The sequence below is a fragment of the Rhinolophus sinicus genome, chromosome 1, assembly GCF_057876585.1.
Source record: "Rhinolophus sinicus isolate RSI-liver-muscle chromosome 1, RSI-T2T, whole genome shotgun sequence".
NCBI lineage: Eukaryota > Metazoa > Chordata > Mammalia > Chiroptera > Rhinolophidae > Rhinolophus > Rhinolophus sinicus.
Window position 1 is genome coordinate 26,322,706 of NC_142501.1, and position 24,932 is coordinate 26,347,637.

Consider the following 24,932-nt stretch of genomic DNA (forward strand, 5'->3'; position numbering starts at 1 on the left):
TTTTCAATGACCATCCAATTAAAATGTAAGAGCTACAGTTTAGAGCAGGCACTACTAGGGATCTCACTGGTTCTCTAGCACCAAGAAAATAGTAATTATTTGATTAAAAAATATGTTGACTCACTGGCTGCCCATTTCTCTGTATTTTATTATTCTGTGGGCCTTTCAAAAGTTTTTAAGTTTTCTGACTACTAGTAACTACAAAAAAATATAAGAGGTAAAATACACAGGAGAAATTTTCAATGCTTTGAGATATCTTAAATGTCTTACAATGAAAACTACCTCTTTGTTCTTTGGTAAGGACACGAACTGATCTATCTTTGCTCCTCCGTTCATTTCTTCACTCCTTTCATTTATTTTCTTCTGATTTGTGGAGACTTGACTCAATCCAATTTCTCTACATTTCTCTTGGTCAAAATATGTGTTTCCTAATCAGCTTCTACTTTATTAATGAAACACCTATTCTTAAACCCATTTATGTCTGGCACTTGACCTTAAAAAATTAAATGGAGCTGACCTTAGTGATGATACCGTTTTTTTTTGCATTACACTAAAGTCTGAGCGATTTTTCTTAACATTCCTGAAAATTTCCGGTTGTCTAAATCAACATGTTCCTAATTCGCATAAGAAGGCAGCACAAGAAGGGCAAAGGGAGAACACAGATAGTGCCTGACAGCCTCTGTGGCCTTTGGAGAGTATTTTAATCAGCACCTATATGTGTGATCAATTAGATGCCTACCACTTTTTAAATAAGCAAATCTGCCTTTCACAGAAAGACTGGTGCTTTTCAGTTTGCTACCTCTGTGCTGTGCCTATGGGATTAGCCATGATGAGTCCGTTCGAACACCTTGAGAACTGTTTCTTGGTTCTTTATAGACTTAGGGGTCTCATGGATGCACGTTTTGTTGGTTTTCAAAGCTAGATTTTTGGGGGCCCACCTCTCAGGTACAGGTCTTATAAGTTAGGGTGCTAGATGTGGGGTTCAAGCCCTTCACTCCTCAGGGAGAAGCTGGGACGCTTCTAATTGTGGGTCACTGTGCTAGGGTGGGGTTCATGGCAAGATTGTTTCTCGGCCTCTCCTACCCATATTAGTATGAGTTTTTCCTCATTCACCTGGTGTGTAGGAACTGCTCAGCTAGTTTTGGGGCTTTTTCTAGAGGAAATAGTTCCATATGTAACTGTAGATTCAGTGTGTCAGTGGGAGGAAGCGAATTCAGGATTTTCCTACATCACCATCTTGAACCACAGTGCACATTTTTCTTTGCCTTTCAACTGCTCATATCTGAGCTATTTTTCTAATTTTACCTTTTCCTAACCTATTATTAGTGTTATAATCTCTAGTACTAAAATTCTCTAACTTCACAATTCTCTCACCTGTTGGTTTAATTACTTTAGAGAGCATCACTCTTGGAAACAATCTCAATTCCTAATCTTCCATTGTTGGTTTTACTTATACTCTCCTACCTGGAACTGAAAAAAAATAAGTTCTAACTTCCACTTTGAGGTTATTCTTTTAGAAACACTGTGTGCGCATTGCCATAGCAAGGTATACTAGGAACCTCTTATGTCTGTTGCCCTGAAGTTTTTATCCAGGAAACCTGGATTTTTCAGAGAAGTTAGGCCTTAGTCACTCTAAAAAACTAGAAAACTTCCAATGTAAAATTCATTTCAAAAGAAATAATATTGTTAAGGGCTAAAGTCCCCAAAGATTTAAAACCTTTTCCTTTACATTGAGAAAAATGCAAGCAAAAGTACATTCAAAAATAAAAGAATGTTAAGGACGTCTCCAAAATGTTAAAATCATTTGCTTGATGTTTCACATGAAGTTACTCTATTTGATTACCACATCAGATCATGGAAATAAGACATAAAGTAATTAGTTTCTAGGCCTCCAAAATATGAACATTTATTGTTATTCTCCATGGTAAATTTTCATTGGAAGTTTTTTTCATGAAGTAAATAATGCCTTATGAAGAAACATAAGTCATCTCCACCAGAAAGATGGGCAATATCCTAATTTTGCAGACATGATTTAGTTTAAAGAAGGAAATAATATTTAAATAGCTATAAGATCTATGAATATTTTACTGTGTAGGATATGCTTTCAAAAATAGAAAAGAATGAGAAAAAATGAAGTAAAATACAGAAGAAAGAGGAAGAGATACAGAAGATGATAGAAAGTCTTAACATATATTTAAATGAAATGCCAGAAAATAAAAAAAGAAAAAGAGAATTGGAGAAATAATGGCTGAAGACTTTCTAACACTAAAGATGTGCATCAATCAACATACTTAAAAGTCCCAAAGAATCCAAGGTAACACAGAAAAATAAGAAGAAAGAGAAGAGGAAGAAGAAAGAAACATTAGAAGGGGAAGTGAGAGGTGAGTGGGAAAAGGAAAAACAGGAATAACAAGAAGGAAGGAAAGAGGATGAGAGGGAAGGATGGAGGAAATCCTAGACATTTCATAAGAAAACTGCAGAGGGAAAATAGACAAAGAGAATGTCTCTAAAACGGCCAAAGAAAAAAAGGAAATTGCCTTCAAAGGAGCAAAATTTAGCTAAATTGTTAACTTCTTACGCACAATTATGAAAACCAGAAGATGCTGAATGATACTTTCATTGAGCTGAAAGAAATTCATTACCAACATAAAATTCTATACCCAGCAAACATTATCTTCAAGAGTAAATGTGAAATGAAAAGAAAACATTTTCAGGAAAATAAACACTGAAAAAAATTGCCTTCAGAACACCGATATAAATAAAAATATAAAGATTATTGTATAAAAACTGAGGGTTGCTAGATGGGAGTGGGGGGGTGGGGATAAAGGTAGGGAAAGGAATTAGAAAGCACAGTCAGTAACCACAAGATTGCCACAGGGATACGAAAATCAATTTGGGGAATGTAATCAATAATGTTGCAAAGATTTTGTAGGGTGTCCGACGGACACTTGTCTCGTTAGGGAGACCACCTAAGGGAAGATGTAGATGCCTGATCACTGCACTGTACACCTGAAGCTGAAGCTGAACAATAATGAATGTCAACTACAAGTTTATATATATATATATATATATATATATATATATATATATATATATATATACACACACACACACACACACACATATATATACACATTTACAAGGAGCAGAGTAAAGTATTAGGAATAGAGACAGAGGAAATGTAATGGCTGTGTGCAATGTCAGAGGGATAGTGAATGGGGGGAGGGGGCTTGTCACTGTGTGAGGGATATAAATGATAAATGTCTAACTATTACATTGTTTTGTGCACCTAAAACTAATAAAATAAAATGAAATAAAAATGACAAAAAAAAGATTATTATATAGATAGAAGAAAAATTATTCCAGGTATGAAGTTTGAGATGAAGAAATGAGTAAAGAGAAATTTTAAAATAGTAAATATGTAGATAAATCTACATGGACATTGACTGTATAAAACAAGTAAAATAAAATTTGTAAGGTACAAAGAATATATAAAATTTTACTATATGTGCTGCCGAAGCGAGCATGTGAATATATAAAATTAACATACATGACAATAATAGCTTATAAGTAGAGAGGAGTGGCAATGGAGTTAACGTGTTCAAAGGTTCTTATACTATCCAGGAGGACAGCAAATCATCAGTTAACACTAGATTTGATAGGTCATTGCTTCACATCACAATTTCTAGAGTAACCACTAAAAGAATATTAAAAACGTATATAACTTCCAAAATAACAAAAGGAGAAAATAGTAATTTAAAAATAATCCATCCAAAAGATGACAAGAAAGAGCGAGTGGGAAGGAACATAGAACATGATGGGGAATATGGAAACCACATAGTAAGATGATAGATTTAAAACCATGTATACCATTTCCCCAAAAATAAGACTTAGCCTGACAATCAGCTCTAATGCCACTTTTGGAGCAAAAATTAATATAAGGCCCAGTCTATAATATAATTTTATATATATTATATATATTATATAGTATACATATTATATATATAATATATATATATACTACATATACAATAATAATTTTAATATAAGACCCAGTGTAATATAATATAATATAATACAATATAATATAATATAATAAATATAATATAATGTAATACTGGGTCTTATATTGATTTTTGCTCCAAAAGATGCTTATTGTCTGGCTAGGTCTTATTTTTGGGGAAACACCGTATGAAAAATTGTCATAAATGCAAACGCATTAAATTTGCCACCTAAAAATTGGGTTGTCCAAACTAATTTTTTTTTTTTAAGATTTTATTGGGGAAGGGGAACAGGACTTTATTGGGGAACAGTGTGCACTTTCAGGACTTTCCTCCAAGTCAAGTTGTTGTCCTTTCAATCTTAGTTGTGGAGGGTTCTGTTCAGCTTCAAGTTGTTGTTCTTTCAGCCTTAGTTGTGGAGGGCGCAGCTCAGCTCCAGGTCCAGTTGACGTTGCTAGTTGCAGGGGGCACAGCACACCATCCCTTGCGGGAGTCGAACCGGCAACCTTGTGGTTGAGAGGACATACTCCAACCAACTGAGCCATCCGGGAGCTCAGCGGCAGCTCAGCTCAAGGTGCCATGTTCAATTTTAGTTGCAGGGGTCGCTGCCTACCATCCCTTGCAGGAGTCGAGGAATTGACCTGGCAACCTTGTGGTTGAGAGCCCACTCTCCAACCAACAACTGAGCCATCCGGGAGGCAGCTCAGCTCAAGGTGCCGTGTTCAATCTTAGTTGCAGGGGGCAGAGCCCACCATCCCTTGCGGGACTGGAGGAATTGAACTGGCAACCTTGTGGTTGGGAGCCCACTGGCCCATGTGGGAATTGAACTGGCAGCCTTCGGAGATAGGAGCACGGAACTCTAACTGCCTGAGCCACCGGGCCGGCCCCCCAAATTAATTTTTTAAAAATTTAACTACATGTTGTTTACAAGAAGCATATCTAAAACAGAAGACTCAAGAAAAGTCAAAAATGAAGAAAAAGGAAATACCTTATAATACTAATGTATAGCAAGTTGGTAATATCTATTTTAATATCAGGAAAATAACTAAAGCCAAAGGCTGAAGTTAAAGCAAGTGATGTCATAATGATAACTGTGGGTGCACAAAAATATTTTAATCATAATTTGAGATTCATAATACACTATCTTGATATTATTGTCAACATAGATTTATGTACTTTTTAATGTGGTTGTACCAATATAAATTCAAATCAACTATGCATAAGAGAGCCCATTTAAATTGGTGCAGCCACCATGGAAAACAGTATGGAGGTTCCTCAAAAAATTAAAAATACAACTGCCATATGACCCAGCAAGTCCACTTCTATTTATTTATCCAAAACACTAATTCAAAAAGATATATGCACCCCTCTATTGTTCGTTGCAGTACTACTTACAATAGCCAAGATATGGAAGTAACAACTTAAGTGTCCATTGATAGACAAATGAATAAAGATGTGGTACATAAATACAATAGAATATTACTCAGTCATAAAAAATAATGAAATCTTGCCATTTGTGGTAACATGGATGGACCTAGGGGATATCAGGCTAAGTGAAATAAGTCAGATAGAACAAGACAAATACCATATGATTTCACTTGTATGTAGAATCTGAAAAACAACATAAATGAACATATAAAACAGAAACAAATTCAGAGATACAGAGAACAAAATGATGGTCGCCAGATGAGAAGGAGTTGGGGGATGGGCAAAAAAAGTGAAAGGGGTTAAGAAGTACAGATTGTCAGTTATAAAAATCATCATGGTGATGTAAAGTATAAGATAAGGAATATAGTTAATAATATTGTAACAACTATGGATGGTGCCAGATGGATACTAATCAGGATGATCATTTCATAAGGTATACAAATGTCTAATCACTATGTTGTACACCTGAAACATAGTTATAAAATTGTATGTCAACTATAATTGAAAAATAAATTTAAAAAAAAGTCAATTAAAATAAATAAACTGAAAAAATGAAAAAAAATATTCTCTTTCAAACAAATAGATCCGATTTATCTATATCTCCTCCAATACTTGGTATTATCTGTTTTTTATTTTTTGCCATGCAAATGGGTATGACATGGTATATTACTGTGATCTTTACTTGTAGTTCTCAAATTATGAGTAAAGCTGAGCATCACTATAAAACATGTTTGTTGAATTATGTATTTCCTCTTCTCTGAAATGCTTTTCAAATATTTTGCCCATTTTTTGTCTTCCTAATTCATTTGTGACCACTGTTTATATATTCTTGGTATTAATGCTGTGTTAGTTGTATTTGAAATATATTCTCCCAGTTCAACCTTTAAAGGTTTTCTTTATAGTGTTTTGATGAAAACACGTTCATAATTTCAGTGTAGAATAATTTTCAATTATTTTTCTTCTTGGTACACATATTTTGTATCTGTTTAAAGGAAACTTCCCAAATAAATTTTAATTTAGAAAAAGAATTATAGTGTGGATTTGCAATTCTGGCTAGAATTCATGGCCTTACCATAAAAAGAAAAACAAAGAAATCCTGCTATGGTAGCCAGCCTACAAGATGGCCCTCCGTGATTTTCATCTTCTGCTGTTCATGCCTTTGGGTAATCCTCTTCTTTAGTATATCAGGTTTGGTCTATGTGAACAATAGAACGCACCAGAAGTTACCGGGTTTGACTTCTAAGGCTAGAAGACATCGCTGCTTTCACTTACTCTCTTAGATTACTTGCCCTGGTAGAAGCCAGCCACGATATTGTGAGAACACTCAAGAAACCCTATGGAGAGTTCCCTATGGTGAAGAACTGAGGCCTTCTAACAACAGCCAGTACCAAGTTGGCAGCCATGTGAGCGAGACATGATGTATATCCTTCAGCTCTTGCCAGGTCTTCAGATGATTGCAATCCTATCACCATCTTGACCAAAAGGATTTCTCAATGGCATTTTGAGGAAGGTCAGTCATAATTTTTAATAGATACCTACTTATAAGTCTTCTAATAGACAAAATAACACCGTTTCTGACACAAGGAATGTTTGTGAAAAGAAGTATGAAGAAAGTAAAGAAAATCATGCATAACAAATGAAATAAGAAAAACGAAAAATAAGGAAGGAAGAGCTCACCCTATCATTAGTGGAAAAAAGGAAACTATAAGGGGGTGATTGAAGGGAGAAAAGGAGCTGGATAATTCACAGCTATGATGTGAATTACATATAAATTACAAGAGGAAATTATCATTTTATGATAGGTCTCAATTTTAAAGATGTCGATAAATAGAGTTCCGATCATAGATAAGTCTTCATTTCACATATTGAATTCTTTTTAGAGTAACAGAGAACATCATTCAAGCCCCATCCTCCATGATCCCAGAAAACTATTAAAGCTCAATCCTCTGCAGAAAAAATGGGCTCACACTGGTGCCATAATCTAAAGAGAAACAAAGAATAAAAACAATTCTTCAATGAATGCATAGTGATCATAAAGTACATAGGTTTGGGATTGAAGAGAATGAGGCTCAGGGTAAAAGAATATCCCAATGATTGCTCTCCTCTTCTCTTACAGCCCTCTGCAAAAACCCCAAACCTCAAAACCTCAAAAACACACTTTTATAATTGCTCACCTAACATTCTCCTGGCAAAATTTTTATGAAATAGGGGAACACTGAACCTTTTCCCTACAATCTGATCTTCACTTCCTCCTCTACACAGAGCCCTTATCCTGATATGAGTTGTTAAATAATTCATAATTCCTTTTTAGTGGCATGTAATAAAGAGGCTGCTTCCTTCATTTGTATACTCTTATCACCTTCCCAAATTCCTCTATTCTCATGTAGATACCCTAAACAAGTGTCAGGATGTTTGAGTCTGGACATAAGAAGTTACTCTACTTCTAAGAAATACAATCTGTGGCAGGAGTGAAGTGGTGGGAGATAGACCTTGTTTTTGAAATTAAGAGACCTGGTTTTGTTACTGACTCATTTTGATCTCAAGCACATACCTTAATCTTCTCTTTATTTATAAAAATAGGAATCATAATCTCGTCCCCAAATAACTACAAGATTGTATGAGAATCAAATGAAATAATGTATAGTTAAATCTGGGTTTTTTTCAAAGCCACAAATAAATAGTATTATTATATAACTATCCTACTAAATTGAACATAGTTTCCAGATATTTTAAATCTTATTAATTGGGAAAACATTAATTAAAGTATCTACATGTTTAGACGCAGCAAACTGTAATGATTAAGAACACCATCTTTGGAGTTAGACAGACATGGCATTGAGACCCAGTTTCTCATCTTACTAGTTATTGAGCTTGGAAAAGTTATTCCATTTTTCATCAGTAAAATTAGTTCTGAAGAATAAGTTTTCATGAAGATTAAATGTGATAATGCATGCCCTTAGTAAGAATTTAATAATGGTTAGAATCTGTTATATGTATAATAGTTAGTATTAGCATTAATAGTTACTGCTAACAAAATTTCCCTACATTTCTATGTAAGCAAAGCCCTATATATGGTTCATTAATCTGAGTCTGCACTCACCTGACATTTTCCTTGTAAGGTGTCTGATCAATCCATTGCCAATTGTCATTCCTTTGTGGATCTGAGAGTCCCCCCCAAAAAAAAAAAAAAAGATGCATTCAGCTGCTGGACAATGAAATTCTACATAAAGAAAAAAGTCATAGACTGAAATTTCCAGCTTGAACAGAGAAGTGTTCTTATAGCTCTAAAGAAAATGCAAAATGTGAGGAACAGTCTCATGACAGCACATTGGAAAACAGAATGGGCCAAAAGCACCAACATCACTATAGGAAGGAGGGAGTTATAACCCATGAATCCAATCTCAGGCAGAAATTATTGATTTTTTTTAACCAAAAGACAGAACTCTTTTTTAAATGTACATGTCAGTTTTTGTGCTTTCAATCATTTTTTTTTTAATTTTATAAGTTCAGATGTGTTCCATCTTATTGCTCATTGTTTATCAGTGAAATTGTATTTGGGTTATCAAAATTCAAATTTCTTTCTCTATTCTCCTAAGTAGTGCCTCTCTAAGAAGTAGTAAATTATTTGTAAAAGGTAAACATAAACCAATGCTTAGTAGATGTTAACTGTAGTGATTATTTCTTTAAAAATTATTAGTCTCATTTTCCCACCAGGGTTTTTATATTACCTCTTTGAGCTATATAGATTGTTTTCCTGTAGGTAATTTTATTGAAATAAAGTGTAATTAATTTTGAATTGGACACGCAGGCTTAAGAATTTCCTGTGTGTTGTCCTGAGATTATCAGACATAAAGCAAATATTCCAGGGCAAGGAGGATGCTCCTTAGCCAAGGGTGTCATACAATACATAAATTTCCCAGGCATTCATTTCTGTTTATAGAGGTACCCGGCTTGTCATGGAATATTTGCCAAGGCATTTTATGTATTTCAGTGATTTTAAAAGAACAAGACAAACAAATGAGAAACAAAAATTCATAGACACAGACAATAGTTTAGTGGTTACCAGAGGCTACGGGGGACAGGGTCTGGTAGATGAGGGTAAAGGGGATCAAATACATGGTGATAGAAGGAGAACTGACTCTGGGTGGTGAACACACAATGGGATTTATAGATGATGTAACACAGAATTTTACACCTGGAATCTGTGTAACTTTACGAACAATTCTCACCCCAATAAACTTTAATTTAAAAAATTAAATAAATAAATAAAAATAAACAATGCTACACTGAGGGGGAAAAAAGCAAACACCTATCCGTTTTTTTGATATTAACATATCAGCTTAAGTATATTTGTAGCTTGATATTGAAGAATTTTAAAAGAAGAGAGAGAAATAATTTCTCTCTATTTCCCAAATGCTCTAATTAATTTTAGTTAACAAGAGTATGTACCTTTTTGATGTGATGTTTTTGTGATTAAAAAGTAGTTGCAAGTAATGTTTATAATATGTCAGACATTGCAAATATCTACAATAATTATAACATCCCCAATCTTTTGCAGATGAAATTTCTACATACTGAACCACAGGTTTTCCAGGCTCCTAAATGTATCATTTCATTGCACATTTCAGCTATCAGAACAGACGACCTCCCACAAAAAAGCATAAGATGCCTTCAGTTGACAAGTTCCTTTAACTGCATATGTTTAACTACACACCTGTAATGGAATTAATCATATTTCTAAGTTGCTTGCTCCAATGAAATAGGCTTGTGTAGTTAGGGAACTAGAATGGCAAGTAAGTTTAAAATGGCATCCTTTGCAAAGAACTCAGACTTTTAATTTACTATTATAAAATCAGTTGGTACTCACTGCCCAAGAGTGGTATTATTGAGTTTTTGTTAAAACAATCTTAGTGATTTGCTTTGTTTAAAACAACACAATCACAAATGCCACTATCTCTCAGACATTTGAATTTTTGTTTCAGCTTAGGTACATATTGAGTGAACACATTAATCTAGGCAGAGAAAGTTTTTCTATGCCTCTACTCCAGTGATAAAAGGAGCAATTTTTTAAAAATACTAATTTTGAAGACTTCTAAAAAGAAGACCAGAAAAAGGTCAACACTATGGCCTAAACCACTTACCCAGAAGATATATACATTGTACTTTAGTTCTAAAGTACTTTATTATTAAAAGCAAACAACTTTTACTTAAATTACTTTATTTACCATTGATGTATGTAAGTCTGGGCTCTTTGTAAAAATCAACATCTAATAAAAACATGACTTTGTTTACTGAGATTCAAACTTGATGTGATTTTTCAAATAAAGTCGATGCTTTTAGAAACATAGTGAATGTGTTCCTGCAGTTTTGAAATAGTATATTAGTAATTTTACGTAAGTAATACCTATTTTAGAAGCTGGAGAAAGAAACAAGAGAAAATAACACAAAGAAAGCAATTTGAATGCAATTTCTAAGTTTTCTTTTTTAGGACTCTGAATTTTGCAATGGTCCCTAGAGTCAAATTACGAATTATTCCATTGGTTTGTGTATAAAAATATGCTACGGAGAACTCTAGAGAAAACAGAGAACTTCATAATAGATCCTTAAAAAAATACTGAAAAAAAATTAAAAACCCAGTCAACACTTTCTACTAAGCTTTACTAAATGCTGAGGATGCTACTTGCAATATTCTATGTGGGCATCATTTTTACTTTTGTTTCACTATAATACAAATTAACACTGTCAAAACAGACATTCTTCAAATATAGATGACTTTTTTGAGATGTTTATGTCTACTAGATGCTTGACATACAGGTATATTTAAAGTAAAAGGTTGGATTGAGTCTTACTACATTGAAATCTTTTATTTTGTCAACTGAGAACTGTATGTCTAGTAGATACAAGAAAAATAAGTGAAAATTTGAATATTAAGGTGAGCTTTATAAAGAATTTTCACAAATTTTTGTGAAAAACATTTTTTTGGAAAATATAAACCTTGCTACTGTAATATTACATTTGACATATTTCATTTTATAAATCAGACCTGATCATTTATTTTCCAGTTTAGAGCTGATTTGCCCTTAAGAATATTTGGCTTTCATTTCAACAAACAATACAAACTGGTTGTTTATTGTATGGTTAAATGTCAACATTTCTTTGAGAATCTGAGTATAGTAGAAACAGAATTTTGAAACAGAAACTGTTAACTTCTTGTTTGGAAAAGTCAACAGAATTCTGTAGAATCAGGTTTCACTACACATATGCCATTCATCAACCAAAAGAAAATGGAAGGTCAATATGGATCTTATTTCTCAGTTATGGATGTAGACAATATAGAAAGATTGATATTAATCTCATTTTTTACTATGTAAAATAAATATTTATTTTCTTTTGAAAAAAAAGTACATGCTCTGCTGACATCAGCCAGATGGTGCAATAAAAAGGCCCAGGCCTTCATTTCCCCACAGATACACCAATTTAACAACAGTATACAGACCTAATTATTTTTATGGGTATTCAAGAAACCAGTCAATAGGCTGCAACACCCAAGGCAAATGCAAACCTAGAAAATCTGCATCAAAGTAGGTAGGAAAGCTTGCTGCATTTACTCACCAAAACTCCCCTACTTAATGGAACAGCACAAAGAAGCTGGGAGAAAATGCCCAATTCACAGATTCTTCCTTGGGAAGGAAAGAGAAGAGTGAAAAATATTTCCAATGTTCTGGCTTCTGTCTTGCCTCACTGGGAGTACTGGGAGTGACTGCCTGCCCTGGCCCCCACCATTATGTGTATGTCTGCAACCACCCCCTACCACTACACAGGTAACTGCAGATGGCCCCTACAGCCAAGTGTGTGCACACCGCCAGCTCCCGCCCACCATCACTGCTGGCCTTACTCCCTAGCCAATGGACCTGAGAAAACCACTGAGGAAAGCATTAGGACAGCAATAGTCTCTGCAGAGCTGACCAAGGACTATACAGTTGTTGATGCTGTGAATCCCAATGGCCTGAGCTAAGAAGAAATTACCTTCTTGTACCCTCTGCTGCCACAAACCCCCACATTTCGTGTCCTGCACCACTAGACCTGTGGTTGCAACACACTCCAGTATGCCCCCACCCACAGGTGAAAGTCTTCTCTTGCTGAAGTCAGTCCCTAAAGTCTGGAAGAGATGATTGCTTCTTCAAATACACAGACACCTATGCAAGACTACAGGGATCACAAAGAATCAGGGGGAAGGGACTCCACCAAAGGGATACAGCAAACCTCCAGTAAGAAAGAAATGGAGATCCAAAGAATTCAAAATGATTGTTCTAAAGATGCCCACAGAGCTATAAGAGAACACAGATAAACAACTCAGTGATATCAGAAAAACAATATAAAATCAAAATGATTCAACAGGGTCGGCCCGGTGGCTCAGGCGGTTAGAGCTCCATGCTCCTAACTCCGAAGGCTGCTGGTTTGATTCCCACATGGGCCAGTGGGCTCTCAACCACAAGGTTGCCAGTTCAACTCCTCGAGTCCTGCAAGGGATGGTGGGATCTGCCTCTGCAACTAAGGTTGAACACGGCACCTTGAGCTGAGCTGCCTCCCGGATGGCTCAGTTGGTTGGAGCACATCCTCTCAACCACAAGGTTGCCGGTTCGACTCCCGCAAGGGATGGTGGGCTGTGCCCCCTGCAACTAGCAACGGCAACTGTACCTGGAGCTGAGCTGTGCCCTCTACAACTAAGACTGAAAGAACAACAACTTGAAGCTGAACAGCACCCTCCACAACTGAGATTGAAAGGACAACAACTTGACTTGGAAAAAAAAAAGGCCTGGAAGAACACAGTGTTCCCCAATAAAGTCCTGTTCCCCTTCCCCAATAAAATCCTTAAAAAGAAAACAAAAATGATTCAACAAAGATATAGAAAACAAAGAAACAAACAGAAATTTCAGAGCTGTTGAATCCAATGGCAGAACTGAAGAATTCAATAGAAATCTTCAAAATTGCTTGACCAAGCAGATGAAAGAATAAGTGAGCATAAAGATGACTCAATTAAAATTATTCTCATAGGAGCAAAAAGAAACAAAAGGAAGAGACTGAAAAAAGGCATATAAGATCTATAGGATACCATCAAGAGAACCCAATCTGTGTATTATTGGAGTTCAAGAGGGGTAAGGAGGCAGAAAGCTTATTTAAAGAAATAACAGCTGAGAACTTCCAAACCTTGGGTGAGATTTGGATACCCAAGTTCAGACAGCTCATGATTCACCAAACAAACCCAACTTAAAGAGATCCTATTCAACATACATTACAATAAAACTGTAAAAAATCAAAGACTAAGAAAAAACTCTTAAAAGCAAAAGAGAAAAAAAAGCTTACACTTATAATACAACCCCCTAAAGGCTAACAGCAGATTTCTTGGCAGAAACCCAACATGTTAGATGTATTCAAAATGATGAAAGAAAAACCTGTTAACCAAGAATACTTTACCCAGAAATTTTTTTCAGAAATGAAGTAGAGATAAAAATGTTCCCAGACAAACAAAAGCTGTAGGAATTCATCACCACTAGATCTACCTTACAAGAAATGCTGAAAGAAGTATTTCAATCTGAAATAAAAAGATACTAATTAGTAACATAAAAACATATGAAAATTAATAATGCACTGATAAAGATAAGTATATAGTTAGATTCAGAATACTTTAATACTGTAACATGGTGGCTTGTTAACCACTTAATTTTAATATAAAAGTTAATGGACAAGAGTATAAAAAATAACATAGCTACAGAATTTATTAATGGATACACAATATAAAGAGAGTTTTGCAAAATGTAACAGCAAAAACATAAATTCAGGGAAGTAAAAAGTAGACTCTTCGTTGTGATGGAAGTTAAGTTGTTATCAGCTTAAAATAGACTTGTATCTGTAAGGTGCTTTCTGTAAACCTCTGGTAACCACAAAGCAGAAAGCTACAGTAGATTCACAAATGATAACGAGAAAGAAATCAAAGCATAACTCTATGGAAAATAATCAATTCACAAAAGAAGTCAGCAGGAGAGGAAGGAAGGAACAAACCAGTCAAAAACAGTTACTCAGATGGCATTAGTAAGTCCTTACCTATCAATAATTACCCTAAATGTAAAAGAATCGAATTATCCAGCCAAGATATAGAGTGGCTGGCTAGATTAAAAAACAAACAAACACACAACTATATGCTGCCTACAAGAGACTCACTTCAGCTTTAAGGACACACTGAAAGTGAAGGGATAAAAAAAGATATTCCATGCAAGTGGAAACCAAAAGATATCAGGAGTAGCTATACTTATATCAGACCAAAAAAAAAAAAAAAAGACTTTAGCTAAAAACTATAACAAGAGACAAAGAGTGTCATTATATAATGATAAAGGGGTCAATTTAGCATGAAGATATAATAAACATAAATATGCATGCACCCAATATTGAAGCATCTAAATACATTAAGCAAATGCTACCACATCTGAAGGAAAATCATATGATAGGTCACAAAATATCTCAGCAAATTTAAGAAGATTGAAATCATACCATGTGCACTTTTTGTACGAGTGTAAACTATTGCAGCCCCGAACGATGGTTCCTCAAAAAATTAAAATTAGGGGCGGACGGGTGACTCAGTTGTTTAGAGCACGAGCTCTGGGCAATGGGCTGCCGGTTCAATTCCCACCTGGGCCAGCAAGCTGCGCTCTCCGCAACTAGAATGAATTCAATGAGCTGCCACTCAGCTCCTGGGTGGCCAGAGGTCTCCGTTGGTTGGAGTGCAGGCTGTCAACCACAAGGTTGCGGGTTCCACTCCTGCAAGGGATGGTGGGCTGCACCCCCTACAACTAACAATGGCAACTGGACCTGGAGCTGAGCTGCGCCCTCCACAACTAAGACTGAAAGGACAACAACTTGACTTGGGAAAAGTCCCAGAAGACACACTGTTCCCCCATAAAGTCCTGTTCCCCTTCCTTCCCCACCCCCCCAAAAAATAACATTAGAATTACCATATGATCCAGCATTCCCACTTCTGGGTATATATCCTAAATAGTTGAAAGCAGGATCTCAAATAGATATTTGCACACCCATGTTCACTGCAGCATTATTCACAATAGTCAAGAGTTGGAAGCACCCCAAATGTCCATCAATGCATGAATGCAATGCATGAATGGATAAATAATATGTGGTACATAACAAAAGGACAAATACTGTATGATTCTACTTATATGAGGTACCTAAAGAGGTCAAAATCAAGAAACAGAAGATAGAAGGGTAGTTGCCAGGAGCTGGGGGGAGAGGAAAATGGGTAGTTGTTCAATAGATATGGTTTTAGTTTTACAAAATGAAAAGTATGTAGAGATCCTTTTGCAACAATGTGAATATAATTAACATTACTGAACTATACACTTAAAAACAGTTAAGATGGTAAATTTTGTGTTATTTTTTTCCTACAATTAAATTTAAAAAGAAAAAGAAAGAGAACAAAAGTACCTGCTCTGCTTTTGTGCTGATCACCACCAAATGAGCCCCTATCCCAACACAGTTCTGCTCATTCTTAGTCCAAAAATTCTGTTCAGGAGAAATGAGGTAGCAGTGGGAACCAAAAGGCTTCCAAGTACTTGGGCAACATCCCCAGAATTTTTCTGTGTTACATGAAAAGGAAGGGTGAATGCAAGATGAGACAAATGAGATCAGAGAGGTATGTTCTAGACACATAAAATTCCAAGGACCTGAGGTTGTTTTTCAGAGATGGGCTCCTTTTTTTATTATCATTATTTTTTATTACTTTGAGGTATAGAGTTGGGCTTCTTAATTCATGTATTTATTGTCCCCTAAATTATATAATTTGGGGCCATAGAATTGCTTTTAAATAAACATTATTTAACATTAAGTTCTCAATATTTACTAAGGTATACCTGCAGAATTCTTCTGGATTTTTTGACTATCAACATTTTTTTCTGTTCTTCATATCCCTTATATATTAGAAGCACCAAGTTCTACGAGTTACAAATGACTAACAAAAGTGTATCTGGAACGCCAGTTCTGCTTAGTAATCTTGGGCAAGCCACAGAGCCTCAGGATTTTAAAAATAGAAATAATAATTCTCCACAAGGTGGTTATGAGAATGAGAATTATGCCTTATAATTCTGGCTGCACCATTTATTATGTATGCCTTTGGGGAAATTATATAACCTCCTTGAGTCTCACTTATTTCATCTATAAAATGGAAATAATTTTATAGATGTACCAACCTCAAAGGGTAACGTAATCCCATAATATGTGAAAGGCACTTTAAAAGGTGCTTAAGATGAAATTATGGCTCATAAATGTTACCTACTACTAAGTTTTAAACCAGTATCAAACATGTAAGAGTTTTAAAAATGGTCAGTTCTCTCCTTTCCCCTTAGTAACACAAATTTACCACTCTCCTATAATTAAAAAAAATATTTAGTTAACCATATTTATAATCAATAACACATTTTGGTTATATATATATATATATATATATATATATATATATATATATATATATATATATATATATATTTATATGTCAATACATATATATGTTTATATGTCATTTTAGCACAGATATATGTACAACTAAATAATAAGTTGTTTTGAGTTGTTGAGTTTTAAATGTTTTAGAAGTATAATATATGTGTATATGGTCTTCTGGGCTTCATTTTTCATTCCACACCGCTAAGATTCATTCATGTTGTTGTATGTAGCTCTGTTTTAGCCATTTTTAAATGCTATTACATCATTACATATTAAATGATTAGAAACAATCGATAGAATTATTCTTCCTTCTATAATATTATAATATAAATAAAATAGATAGGCCATATCTATACCATTTTAACACTGGCCTCTCTTAGAAATCTATCTTAATTATGCATTCTGTTCATTATTAAAGATTGCTTTTCATAATACTACTCAAAGTGCGTATTAACATATTATTTCAATTTTAAAAGCCAATTAAGTTATATATGGCAAACATTTTTCATATGTTGGATATGATAAACCTCCAACTCCAAGGTTGACAAAAATATTGATAGCTGTGATGAACAGAAGCATTTGTCAAAAAGATATGCTGACATTAATAATATTTTATTTTGCCAATTGTCTGAGAATCATAAACTGATCAAAGTGCTTTGTAAGGGTAAAAAGAAGTGTATATAATTAATATTCATTTGATAAGACTTAGAAAATCCTGTTTTGGTATAATTCCCACAAATTGAGAAAGCAAATGACTATTGACTGAGAAATAGCAAAGTTTTTGCAAGTTGTTCTATTTCTTATTACTTATATTCAACAACACTGAAGAATCACCTAATCCAATTCTCAGTTAACAGATCATTACAAATAATTTTTGATATTAGAACACTGATTTTTGGCAAATAACTCTAAAAATATTGGGTGACATTCTAACAGAGCACTTTTTATTGCTATCTATTTTGATAAGTAAAATTTATCAGATTGCGTTGCTAAAGTAAGATATAAGATTAGAATTGCTGTTGAATTCTATCTCAATCTAGAAATAATATTATTCAACAGTATGTGATTACATTTCTTTTAAAAGTCCCATTCATGTCCTTAACAGATGGGTTTCCAATAGTTTATTAGTAATAATTTATCAACAAAATAATAATGTATAACAATTTATAATAAATTTGTAATGTTTTGAATATTGTATTCTGATAATAATCATAATAAGTCAATCTAGAATAAATTTTATAACACTTAAAACTTAATGTTCTATAGGAAATAAAAATGTTAGACATATTCTTTTTACTTTATTATTGGCATTTTGGCAAATGGGGGAAGTGTTATGCAAATATTAGTCCAAGGGGGAAAAAGAATGATATAAAACATGTGACTGTTAAATAATACGTTTTTCTTTTCCTTTTTTTTTTGTATGCACGATAGTATTTAAAAACCAGTAGATACGTTTTAAGAATAGATGTAACAGTTTTGCTTTTATATGTTAATATTTACAATATTCCAGAAATTAAAGCTTTTGCTTCTATTACATGATGAAAACTTTTAGATGTCAAATTAAATTATGTAAGGGGTGTATAGTTTTTCAAAATCTTTCAGGGGGGTTGGCAAGCGAAATAGTGTAAGCAGAGTGCAGGCTTATTGAAGAAACTGTTACTTTACTCATGCTTCTAAATGTCTCAACACTCTAACCTGGACTGAGTGGGAAATAAATTGGGGAAGATACAATGTGGATTTCAATTATTTTTAAACTTTAATTAAAATGGAAATTTTGTATTTGGACTTTTATTTTTTCCTTTTCGTTGGCATAATAATTTGAAAGGATATTGTTAAAATCTAAGCACTTTTATTTGCTGATATGGTGTTATATAAAATAATTTTCTGATATAAGCTTATCTGTAACTTGAATCAGTTGTATTGAACATCCTGGTTGACGATTACATTAGGTTGGATGTATGTAGAGAGTAAATTTGCAGGCTCTTATACCAAATGAATGTGAAGTTCATTTAATTAATATCCATCTCTGTCACGTTCATTTCAGAGCATTCTGAAGGCAAAGGCTAAAAGTACCCATTGCTGCTTCCAGGTGGGTATTGTTTAAAACTTCAGTTGTTGTTATAGGAGTGGCTCCAAAATGTGGGAGGGAGATGACACTGATGGAATTATTTTTTTCTCCCCAGAAGAGCCAGCTCCACAATTGTTTGACAAAAAATCCCCACTGTGACAAGAAAGCATAGGCCAGAGAGAGTAAAGAGAATCATTGCTCACCACCCTCAAGCACTATATTCTTGCCAAACACCAAAAAGAAAAAATTCCAACATCTCACAGAAATACAGAGAAACTTCTGTCCCCTCCTTACTCTCATAGATTTCTCCATAAAAACAGAGGAGTGAATTATTTAGTTCTTGAAATAGCAAGAATCTGAGATCTATTTGGATTTCTTTACTTGGAAGGAGTAAAACCATAAAGACCACTACAAACATGCTCTTTTCCTTTCTTTGGCATATTTAACTAGACAGAATTGAAGGCAGATTATGATTCTGACTTCAACTCTCCCAACTTTCCACATTCAAATGTACCAGGTCTATACTTTGAAGTGAGGGCAGTCTCATCATGAGCCATGTTCCAACATCCAAACTGACCAATAATAGAGCTGATATTTGGAATACAGATGGGTGTTATTAACCAGGAAACTTAGATAACAAAAAAAGAATTTTATCCAAATGATAAGAGTGAGGATCATTTGAAAACAGAACTTTTATGAATAACTTCCAGGGTTGGCTTGAGCAAATTACATGGTGTATGTTGGTAGCAGTTATTGAGATCAAGAAGTCTAGGGAGGAATAGTTTTGATGGCAAATCTAGAGCCTGATATGACAATGTAAGTTCAGAGATATCTTAAAGATATCCAAGCAGAGACTATACCAAAAAAAAATAAATAAATAAATAAATAAAAATAGAACAACCCGAACTTGAGCTTCACCCTGACCTCTCTCTCTCTGAGAAAAGAGAAAATCTGATTACAAATTGTAATACTTTACCTGTGACCCTATCTCCCCACTGAAGCAGATTAGACTTGAATGATATGTACATAGTTCAGACAGCCTTTCGTCAGCTTTGCCATATGTAAAATGATAAGTCACTGTGGAGGAAGAAGAAGAATTAGCATCCATCCATTCTTTTTCTATAAAACCTTATGCTCTATAAATCTGTGCCAAACAGGCTTTCCTCCAAATGCTACCATTTTCTTTTCTGTCTATGCAAGCCCAATCAAGACCATGTTGACTTACTTCTTGTTTGTATTAATTTATCTTGTTTGTTTATAAGTCTGCACCTTTTTTTTCTCTTTCTTCTTTGAAATTTCAGCTCTATATTCTAGAGCAGAGATTCTATCTCTTTTCCACATCAATTAATTATAAACACCTAGAACAGTGATTGTTACAAAATAATCCATAGATATTTGTTGATCCTCTGGTTATACGCTTCTCATTAATTTTGATCATGAAGCAAGCATACAGATTATTTTGATACTTTTAAAATTTTCTGACTGCTGATAGCTACAGATAAACATATGGGTAAAGAGAATCCAAGGGGAGCCTTTAAACATTTAGACATTTTAAATATCACAAATAAACATTAACTTTTATGTTCAAAGGTGTGCACATTGAGCAAGACCTGTTCTCTCTCAGGTCCTAATTTGATTCTTTACTCATTTCTGTCTTGTCCTGCTATGACTGAAGCTCAGTACTGCCAAACCTTTCTACTTTTCTCTTAGCCTATGACTTGGGGTCCTAAATATCTGCTTCCTCTTGATTAATGAAATAACTATTCTTAAACCTTCTCTCTTGCATTTGACCATGAGAAGTGAAGCAGATTCTAACTTTGGTGATAATTATCTGTGTTTTAGTAAAGACGATGAGATTTATTTATATCTCAAGAGAACTTTAAACATGGTCCATTTGACATATGAAGTCACTTTCACTTAATTCCAGATTGTTCAATATCTATTGCAATCACCTTATCAGTGAATAGAGAACCAAATTACAGATTAAAGACGAAAGAATTTTGGTATTGCTCACAAAATATAATTGAAATATTTATTTGGAAGCAAAGGGAGCAGGAAAGAAGTATTTTATTCCTTTACATCTCTATTATTTCATTTCAATACTTTTTCTCTTCAATTGGAACAGACTGCCAGGTGAAAATCAAAGACCCTATTCTAAACTATTACGATTACAAAAGCAATTATACTTGTCTTCTCAAAAGAGGCTTTTTGTGACTAGAGAACTTGCGATCATTAGTAAACCATATAGTGGAAAACGGTGTCTTAGAAGAGGCTACAACTAACAGATATTCATATGTGTGGTCATGATTGGGAACATGCTAATAAAATCAGCTGAAATATATCTGGAAGCAGAGTCAATTATGAAAAGACAGAGGAAGAGGAGAAAAGAGGAGGAAGAGGAAATCAAAAAATTTTTTGGCATTCCAAATAAAAGCTAACATACCAATGGTGTAAAGGAGAATATACCCTAGGGAATCTTTATAGACATGTTGAGGAAAGGAATCAAGAGAAGTGGTACTCAGTGAAGAACTTACCCATACAGCTCTCGATGAAACAAGTGCTGAGGAGAGCTATGGAAATCACAGCAACAGACCAGAGCCTCACGCGGGATCACCATACTGCTTTCTCTGTCAGAGCAGCAAGACAAATGCAGTTACCAGGGGGCCAGGAAGCCAGAGTTCCTAAGAAGCTTAGAGCAATGAAGAAACCAGATGAAAGACCCCAGATTATGATAATTACAAATCTAAAACAATAGCAGAGCTTAGAAACTCACTCAGCATAAATGAACAGGTAGTAGCTCTGAATTCCTAAACAACCTGGCAAAACTCATGTTCAACCAACTGTAATTTCCACTTCCTTCTTCTTTCTTCTTAAATAGTACATTCACCCATGGATTCCCCATCTTTCTCAAAACATCACTTTTGTCTCCCACTTCTCACGCCACTGTATTAATATTTCGTTTCTTATCCTTTCAAGTACTTTTGGCTCTGAGGAATTATTCTTTCTTTTCACTTCTCATGACTGCTGTAGTGGTCCAGGGATAGAGATCCCTTCAATCTGTCCGTTGTCTATCGCTTCTCCCCAGATGACTCGTCATCTCTTCATACACTTCTAACTTTCTCTCTCCAAAAGTAAGAAAAGGAACACTTACCTCTACTGTGAGGTTGCCCTTCATGTACCATCATGTTTAGAGAGTCCAGGAGCCTGTTGTGTCTGTCTCTCTCTCTGAAGATGTTACCCAGAGACCTGGCTTCATTCAAATAGGTCAAAGACCAGAAACAAAAAGTAAAACACTCTGATGAGGCTAAGAGACTTCCAATGTAAAATGTACCTCAAAGAACGAAGTCGTGGTTTAAGGTCTCCAGTGATGTTAAAATATCAAAAAATAAAAATAAAAGAGGAAATTGAGAAGCATATCCAAAACTGTTCATGAAAACTTTGTCAAGGATGTTCAAATCATTTGTTCAGTTCTGACATGAATTTCTCTCTGATTCCTACTCATGAAAAATAGAAAATTTTATATGCCCTAAAAGAAATGTATTTGTAGGACTTAATTAAGTGCTCCCTAGCCAACCTTTTCATTGGATTTTACGTAAGGCTTAATCCAAGTAATGGATTAAGTGTCCTAGGAAGTGAACAAAAGTCTGATTAAATAGATATGGTTTAGTTAATATGTTAATATAGTAAATTACATACAGACCCATGGACATTGTTCAGGAATATGATAGCAAAATGGAAGATCCTGGAATTTCTCTACAAAGTAATTAAATATTCTTATTGTATCAATACTAATATTAAGCAGAGGTTAGTAATATTTTACAATCTCCCTAATTAGGCAAGGGAAAGCTTAAAGTGGTATAATATCAGAGGCGGGCTTCATGAATTCCTTGTCATCACACAAGGGTTTGAGGATCCTTCTTAACATGAAGTCCCTAGAATGTAGACCTTCATTAACATCAAAAACATCTCCACATTCCCAAGTGAGCAATCATGAATGCAAGAAAAAAAAATCTACCATGGATATATGAATATGAAACACAATAGGCTTTTTCCCCCTCAAATTACATAGCCTTTATTTTACAAAACTAGAAAAGCTAAAATCTGGACTATACTTACTGCATTCCAGGATCACAGAACACTCAACCTCAAGATTCATCTGAACACTAGCTGAACAGAACCACCATAACTATGGATATAGAGAAGAGGCCACAACAGGAAGCTACAAAAGAGTAAATTAAATCCAAAGTAAGCAGAAGAAAATGCACAATAAAAATGAAAACAGGGCCAGCCCAGTGGTTCAGTTGGTTGGAGCACCGTGCTCCTAACGCCGAGTTCTCCAGTTCGATTCCCACATGGGCCAATGAGCTACCCCCTCCACACCTAAGATTGTGAACAACGGCTCTCCCTGGAGCTGGATTGCAGTGAGCAGAGGAGGCCGGCATGAGCTGCCTTGGGTTGCTGCGGGCTGCTGTGTGCTGCCATGGGCTACCATGTGCTGCCACGAGCAGCCGTTGGCCCGCATGAGTGGCCGTCAGCCAGCGTGAGTGGCCGCCAGCCAGCATGAGTGGCTGACAACCTTCGTGAGCGGCCGGCAGCCGGCAAGAGCTGCTGTGAGTGGCCCACGGATGACAGGCGACTGACTGCTTCAACTGAGAAGAGCGCAAAGCTCATAATACCATCATAGGCCAGGGAGCTATGTCGTACACAACTAGACTGAGAAACAACAGCTTGAACTGGAGTGGGGGGAGGAGGCGGAAAAAAGGGAAAAACAAAGGAAAACAAACATCAATGAAATTAAAAACAGGAAAGCCACAGAGAAAGTCAATGAAAACAAAAGTTTATTTTTTTGATAATATAAAGAATAAGTAACTCCCTAGCCTGGCCAACCAAGAAAAAAGGAAAGAAGACAGAAATTACTAATATCAGAAGTGAAAGAGAAGTTATAAAATTAGTTATCACTAATGACACCCTCAGACATTAAAAAATAATAAAAGAATATTATGAACAACTCTATGCCCACAAATGTGATTACTTGCATAAAATGAAACAATTCTTCAAAGACACAATCTACCAAAACTCATACAAAGAGAAAGAGATCACCTGAATAAGTTTGGGTCAACAATTAATAACCTTCCAAAATAGAAAGCATCAGGCCCAGATAGTTTCACTGCTGAATTCTATCAAATTTTTAAGGAGTAAACGGTATAAATTCTCCACAATTTCTTTCAGAAAATAGAAGCAGAAGAAGCAGTTCCTAACTCATACTATGAGGCCAGCGTTACCCTCATACCAACACCAGACAAACACATTACACAAAAGGAAAACTACAAATATTTTTTATACACATAGATGTAAAACTCCTCAACAAAATATTAGCAAATTGAATCCAACAATGTATGAAACGAATCATAGATCACAGAGCCAGGTGGAATTTATTTCAAGTATGGAAGCCTGGTCCAACATTTGAAAATCAATTACTGTATTCCATCACATCAACAGACAAAAGAAGAAACACCATATAATCATATCAAAGATCCAGTAAAAAGCATTTGAAAAAAAACGCAACACACATTCATGATAAAAACTCTCAGCAAACTGAGAGCAGAGTGGAAACTTCAACTTAAATAACATTTACAAAACAAACAGTTACCATCATAGTTAATGGTGAGAGATTGGGTGCTTTTCCTTTAGACTGGGAACAAAGTAAAGATGTCCTCTTTTACCACTCCTGTTCAATATCTTACTGAAAGTCCTAGCTAATGCCAAAAGAAAAGGTGTATATAGATTGAGACTGAAGAAATAAAACTGTTTTTGTTCATAGTTGACATGATTGTCTATATAGAAAGAAACCAAAAAATTGACAAAAGAAACTCCTGGAACTTGTAACTTACTTCTGGTAAGGTAGGATACAGGATTAATATACAAAAGTCAGC

General features: G+C 34.9%; 1 protein-coding gene and 1 pseudogene across 2 annotated transcripts in view; both read right to left on the reverse strand.

Annotated features, from left to right (window-relative positions):
• Positions 1 to 24,932, reverse strand: part of LOC141570143 (C-type lectin domain family 4 member A-like) — a 72,055-nt gene that overhangs the window by 20,780 nt on the left and 26,343 nt on the right. The gene's annotated exons all lie outside the window — the stretch shown is intronic.
• Positions 5,303 to 23,670, reverse strand: LOC141570144 (C-type lectin domain family 6 member A-like; annotated as a pseudogene). Its single transcript, XR_016018425.1, has 6 exons — positions 23,489 to 23,670; positions 21,534 to 21,688; positions 19,976 to 20,076; positions 15,921 to 16,072; positions 8,530 to 8,649; positions 5,303 to 7,410 (listed from the first exon to the last, which is right to left on the reverse strand). The product of XR_016018425.1 is annotated as a C-type lectin domain family 6 member A-like (transcript).